Below are 6529 nucleotides of genomic sequence, written 5' to 3' on the forward strand. Positions count from 1 at the left end.
ACAGGATGCAGGTGGCATGTCTATGCCATCCTGCCCAGCTCTGAGGTCTCGCTTTGTGTGTGGTGCTCTTCAGAAAGGGCTTCAGGGAAGCCAAAGTCAAGCTTCTCAGGATGGCTTTGTCTCTAAGACTTGACCCAGAACCTGTCAGCCCCTCCAAAGGTCCAGGTCCTTGGTGACCTGCCACCACCCTTCAGACAACCAGCCACCATACAGGAAAGCTGTGGAGGGCTCTGCCCCACTCGTGCCCTCAGAACTAGCGCCAGCAGTAAGTATCCCCTTCCATGTGGGGTCCCCGACCTGTAACCTGCTCATCTTCAAGCCCTGCCTTGACCTCTCCAAGGCAGCAGCTAGCTTTCCCCTGAAGCTCCGCCCAGCTTGTGGGGAACCTGGTCTCCTGAGGCTTCCCTGTCCCTCTCAGGCGCCCCACACAGGTGGCAAAAGCACAGCTTTGGTTTGTCAGGTGCTTAGTGGGTGCCAGGCCTGCACTAAACACCTCTGGGACCCATTGAATCTTGGCAGTGACCCCAAGGGATGGGTACCGTTACTATTCTCATTTCCCCGTAGAAGTCCCAGACTCTCTCCGGTCCTAGATGCCATCGGTGGCCTGGCTCTGCTAGCCATGTGCTCCCAGTGCAGGGCTGTGCCCAGGACATAATGGGAGCTGGGGTGGCCCCTGCTGTACTTGTGTTATTCCAGTCTTCATGCGGCACACACCTTCTTGGTCCTGTCAAAGGCATCTTGAGCCCTGAGCCTGCCACCTTCTTCATGTGCAGAATTCTATTTTGTCCACCACAAAGATGCACATGTTTATCCAGCCTCAACCCTGTCATTTTTTTAAAAGATTTTATTTATTTATTCATGAGAGACTGAGAGAGAGAGAGAGAGAGAGAGAGAGGCAGAGGCAGAGGGAGAAGCAGGCTCCCCACTGAGTAGGGAGTCTGACACGGGGCTCGATCCCAGGACCCCGGGACCATGACGTGAGCCGAAGGCAGACACTTAACTGACTGAGCCACCCAGGCACCCCCTCAACCCTGTCATTTTTGCTTCCCTTCTGTTGCCAGGGGCTGAGGGTCCCTCCAACTTGGCCCCCTTTGAAGGCCTGTGCCCATGCTGGGCTCCCACATTCCTGCTTCCCCAGCCACTGCCAGCCAGGGATCCAGTGGGAGGTGGCAGGCTCTGTGGACCTAGCACACACCTGACAATTGGAAAAGGTGGAAGGAGGCTCTGGGGACAGCCACCTTGGTTTCAAATCCTGCTGTGGGCCCTTGGGCAGGTGGCTCCTCCTCTGTGAGCCTCAGTCTCCCCCGCATAATATGGGGCGGTAATTTAGCTCCTGTAGGGGAAGGTTGTGACTGCCACACTTGTCAGCATATGGAGTACACCCTGATTTTACAAGGAATCTGGTGGGGGAGGGATCTAAGTGCCTTTTCTCACACATGCATTGAAAGTGACCATACAAAGTGGCTGGTGTGGCAAAGTGTGACTGCATTCATGTAAACATGGTACAAAGGGTCTACAGACAATCTTAACTTCAGGAAACACAATCATGTTTTACTAGCTCTGAAAACAATGACTAACATCCCTTAGCTAAATAAAGCTCGAGCAGAATCTGTGAATGCTGGCGTGGAGGGGGTAAGGGGATAATGTGCCGATGAGGGAGTTTACACGACGGGGGAGCAAATACTGGCTGCTGTTTGGTATAGGCCGATAATGGGAAAACAAGCCCCAAATTAAACAAATGTGAATGAATTCCTCTGCGAGCTGACAGAGCAAATATATCGGCAAAAATGGGTACAGAGCAAGTGGCAAAACGCAATAAATCAGAATGAATTCTGACGCGGGGGCCACGATCCGGGTAGACAGATATTCCAGGAAATATGGGTAAGAGGCACATGGCAAAATAATAACTTTGACAGAGTTCCAACATCAAGTTCATGGCTGAAGTGAAAACAAATATTTCACCGAGTATCCATATGAGACAGGACACAGGAGGAATTCAGAGGGAGGGCTGTCTGGGAAGAGCGATGGCACATGACTGCAGCAAAAGGGGGTCTGTAAGCATCCTGAGATGGCTGGGCAGGTGCCTGCTAAGGTCTGTCCCCTGGTTGCTTCCTCCCCGGGATCCCCTGGCCCTGCTGACTGGCCCAAGCTTGGGGGTGGGGGTGGTGACCAGCAGGTGACTGCCAACATGACTGAATCCACTGAAGTCTGGCCCTCTTGGGTCCACCTCAGTCTTCTGAGCTGGAGGACAGTAGCCCAGCCCTCTGCCCACCCACCCCCCCAACAAACTCCCACCAGGATCTCTGGACCAGGGGCCATCCTTCTTTCAAAATGTGCCAGCAGCTATTCCCAGCAGATCTGGAGTCTTAGCGTTGACTAAGCACCTGTGAAAAACTCAGTTGTTTTACTTATGTTCATATTTGGCTGGCATCTTGCTGGCCAGCCTTGTCTCTGCAGGCACAGTCACGGGTAGATCATCCTCCCTGGGGACTTGGTGTGCTGTGATGCTCATCCCCATCCTGCCTCAGCTTGGAGGTGAGCGGACTATCTCAGTGAACACTGTGTGTGCCCTGCTTCTGTGTCCTCTCCCCAGGTCATAGGCTTCCTTAAAGCAAATGCCCTGACTGTGAAACTTTTGCCTTTTATAACAATTCGCATAGTATACAACTCACCCATTTCGAGGGTACAACTGAATGGTTTTTAATATAATTTGCAAGGTTGAGCAAATATCACCACTATCTAGTTCTGGAACAGTTCATACCCAAAGTCCATACCTATTAGTAGCAACCACTAATTTACTTGCTGTCTCTATAGATTTGCCTATTCTGGACACTTCATGTAAATAGAATCACACAACCCGTGGCCCTGTGTCTGGCTTCTTTCACCTAGCATAGTGTTTTCTAAGTTCATCCACATTGGAACATGCGTCAGTACTTCACTCCCTTTTTATGGCCGAATAACATCCCACTGTGTGAGTAGGCTGCACTTTGTTTCTCCATTTGCTCATCAGTGGACACTTGGGTTGCTTCCACATTTTGGTTATTGTGAATAGTGCTGCCAGGAGCCGGGATTACTTTTCACAGTCCCCAAGGCTGCTTGCCCCTGGGCAAGGGGTTGGTAGATGCTGTGAAGAAGGTGGAAATTGACTACAATGGACTGAAATTTACCAGCTTTTTCATCCAGCTGTCCCCTGGAGACTGCAAGTGGTTTACTAGGCTCCAGAGTCCCCAAATAGTTGCCTAAGACAGTTCAATTGTTCATTCAGTGGAGAGATGACTTCCTGGAGCTTCCTACTCCACTGTTTGACTGCCACCATCTCTGAATCCTTTGCTTTTGAGCCACAGGCTACAGAATGAATGTTTTACTGTAAGACATGAGGTGATAAACCCAATGTGACCTTCCACCTACATGAGGCCGGACTGAATAGCCCTAGGGACTGTCCTGGGTGGCTGGGGTGCTGGTGCCAGGACAGGCCCCATCACTGATCACCACATGACAAGGGCCACCTCATCTGTGAGTTTTGCCTGGACGTAGCCTTGACCTTGTCAGCTTTGCTTTGGCTTAGACTCCACTCTGGTATTTCCTGAGTCGGAGCAGGAATGGAGATGCCTGGCAGGTCGGGGGAGAGATGCATGGGACCTTTAGACTGTGGGCTGACCTGGCATTTCATGTGCTCAATCATTTTGCCAAAAGAATACGTGATATGGATAGTTATGAGCCTTCTCCATTATCAGGGCAGTGACAGGTGGCACAGCCGGTGGTGCCTAGGTACTCCCTTCTCCCTGCCCCTAATATGAGTGTATCAGAGGGAGGTCACTGGGCAGGAGCAGATAAAATCAGCAGGATTATCCCCCAAATGGGCTGAGCACAGTACTGGCTCCTGCTGGGGAGGATCAGGGTTAGGGTCTGCTCTTCCTACCTTCCCCAGCCCTGAGTTTACTGGCACCATGTCACCAATGTTGACTGGTGTGTGCACCTTGTCCACGAGGCAGGACTGTACCTCCTGCTCAGTTGCACTGTTTCTCCTGATGTACAATGCCTGGGGGAAGTCTGAGTGCTGAGAACCTGGGTCCAATTGTGGTACCCGGGTACAGATGCTCTTGGGGGAACACTGCAGCCTGGGCAGTTGGTGTGCACAACAGAAGGACAGAATGTGGCATCAAGAGGATGTCTGCTGGAAAAGCAGGAGCCAGGATGCTGGGCAAGGGGTAGGTTTGGTCCAAGGTGATTCAGGGATCAGGGCAGGGCCCAGAAGGCATCTCAAACCCACAGCCAGCAGCCTAGAGCCTGGGGTCAAAGTTCCCACATCACACATGCTCGCTCCTTCCTTCATTCAATAAAGACACATTAAGGAGGCAGTGTGGGGAACAGGGCAGGTGGCTGGGACTCGGCAGACAGGGTCACCAGTGTGAAAATGAATAAAACGGAAAGTAGTTTAGAAATGGAGTCAGGAAGCCACCAGGGGGAGCTCCCACGCCCAACAGGAACAGCTGCTTGGGGCAAGTCCTGGCCGCTTGAGCTGCTTCAGTTTGCCAGCAGGAGAAAGGTTTTTCTCCTCCAGCAACTGCCAGCTAATGAGACTGTCACAGCTCAGCCAATGAAAAGCCACTATACTTCAGATTTCCTGTTTACTCCAAAGAACTTTTTTGGTTTATAACCGTTCCTTCCAAATTTCCCCCTCTCCTACATAAAAGAGCATTCCGTTCCTTTGTTCTCCCGACTTGCCTCTGGTTTTGCCACATCTTCCCTGTCCTGAATTGCAATTCTCTGCTATTCCCAAATAATCCCCCCCTTTTTTTTAAATAACTGAAAGTTTTATTTTTAGGGTTTAAAGCCAGCAACTAATGCAAGAAGAGGGAGTTGTAGCCAGGGACATGCCTGCCAAACTGACCCTGAGGAGTAGAAGGAAGGAATCTGGGGTGCAGGGGGAAGAACAGGTACCTGAGAGCAACATGCAAACAGCGGCCCGGAGCTCAGAGGCGGGGCTGGCAAAATGACCAGCGTGGGTGAGAGAGGCATGGTGGGTGTTGGGCAGGGACCCGGCTGCTGATGGTGGATGAGCTAGACTGAGCCATGCAGCTTTGTCATGATGGCAGCAGGGAGCCCCTGAAGGGTTTTCAGGAGGAGGGAAGATTATCCGTGGAAGGAAAAAGGGGGAGTCTGGTGGCCACGGCCAGCTGCCAGGCTGACCTGCTCTTGGTGAGCTAAGTTTCTAAGCTGCTGAAGGGACCCCTGAGTTCCTGCCTCTAGGCCTTGGCTCACCTCTTTTGTCTCTCCCTTTTTTTCCTCTTCAACCCCAACAAGAGCAAGAGCGGGGCAGAAAAACCATGACTGCCTCGGATAGCCTCCATCAACCTAGAGCAGCGGTGATGGTGACCCCCAGGGAACATAACATTAGTAAGGTCTGGCGGGAAGGATGCTACAGTCATCAGGTGGGTAGAGGTCAAGGAGGCTGATAAATATCTTGCAATGCACAAAGCCACCCCACAACAAAGAATTATTCAGCCCCAAAAGTCAACAGTGCCGAATGGGTATGTCCTGAACAGGGCATCCAAAGCACCAAAATGCATGAAGCACATAGGGAGCCAGGCGAACCAGGTGAGTGAGGCTGAGCGAGGCTGCCACCCACAGTCAGACCCAGCACCTGTGGGGGTGCCCGAATATCCTGATGAGATGTAGGAGGGGCCAAGGGGTGAGCGATAGGGAAGAGGGTGCTATGGTTGGCAGTCAAGGCAGGTCGCTCCCAGGAGATGATATCTGGAACTCCGTTGGCAGGTCACCCACGATGTTGGGAGGACGGGCATCGGAGGCAGAGGGGCAGAGAGTGGGAAGGCTTTTAGGTGTGAAGGGAGGCCTGAGGGAGGTGGCAAAGCGCTTTGCTGTCAGCCCCAACAGCAGCAGCACTGAAGGAGGATCCAGGTAGGAACCGTGGGGGCTGCAGGGGTTCCAAGGGGAACTTGGAGGTCCGTGCCTGGGCGTTGGGTGGGAGGTGGCACTGGGAAGACGGAGAGAACAGGACTAGGCAAGCCCCTGAGGAGCCTTCTTCCCACGCTCGCGCCCGTAGGCCTAGGAATGAGGAAGGACGGCTTCCCAAACGCCCCTGTACAGAAGCGGCACCGCCTTCCGGCCTTGCTGACTTCTACACCCTCCCCGCCTCCGCGGAGGAGCCCGGGTGTGCAGGTGCGCGATGGCGCTGACGCGCAGGCTCCGGACCCACAGGGCCAGCCTAGGGACACCTGGGAAACCCAGGGGGAAATCGCACGCCTAGTGGCGTACCCGGTCCCGGGAGGCGCGGGGTCTCCTAGGGGAAAGATGGAGCCGGGGATAAGCAGCCAAGGCGACAGGGTCTCTTTCGGGGATGTGGCCACAGGCTGAGAAGGAGGGTTTCAGGCGTGCTTGGCGCCGCTGTGTGGCCGAGGCGGCCGCAGAACGCGCTCCATTCGGGAACTCGCAGGGGTCCGGCCGCCTTGGAGAGGGCGCGGCTTGGAGCGCGGGGCGGGGGCCTCCCCAGCGGAGGGCAACGGTCCTA

The sequence above is a fragment of the Callorhinus ursinus genome, unplaced genomic scaffold (genome assembly GCF_003265705.2).
Source record: "Callorhinus ursinus isolate GAN/ISIS: 27379988/994484 unplaced genomic scaffold, GSC_fseal_2.0 scaffold115, whole genome shotgun sequence".
NCBI lineage: Eukaryota > Metazoa > Chordata > Mammalia > Carnivora > Otariidae > Callorhinus > Callorhinus ursinus.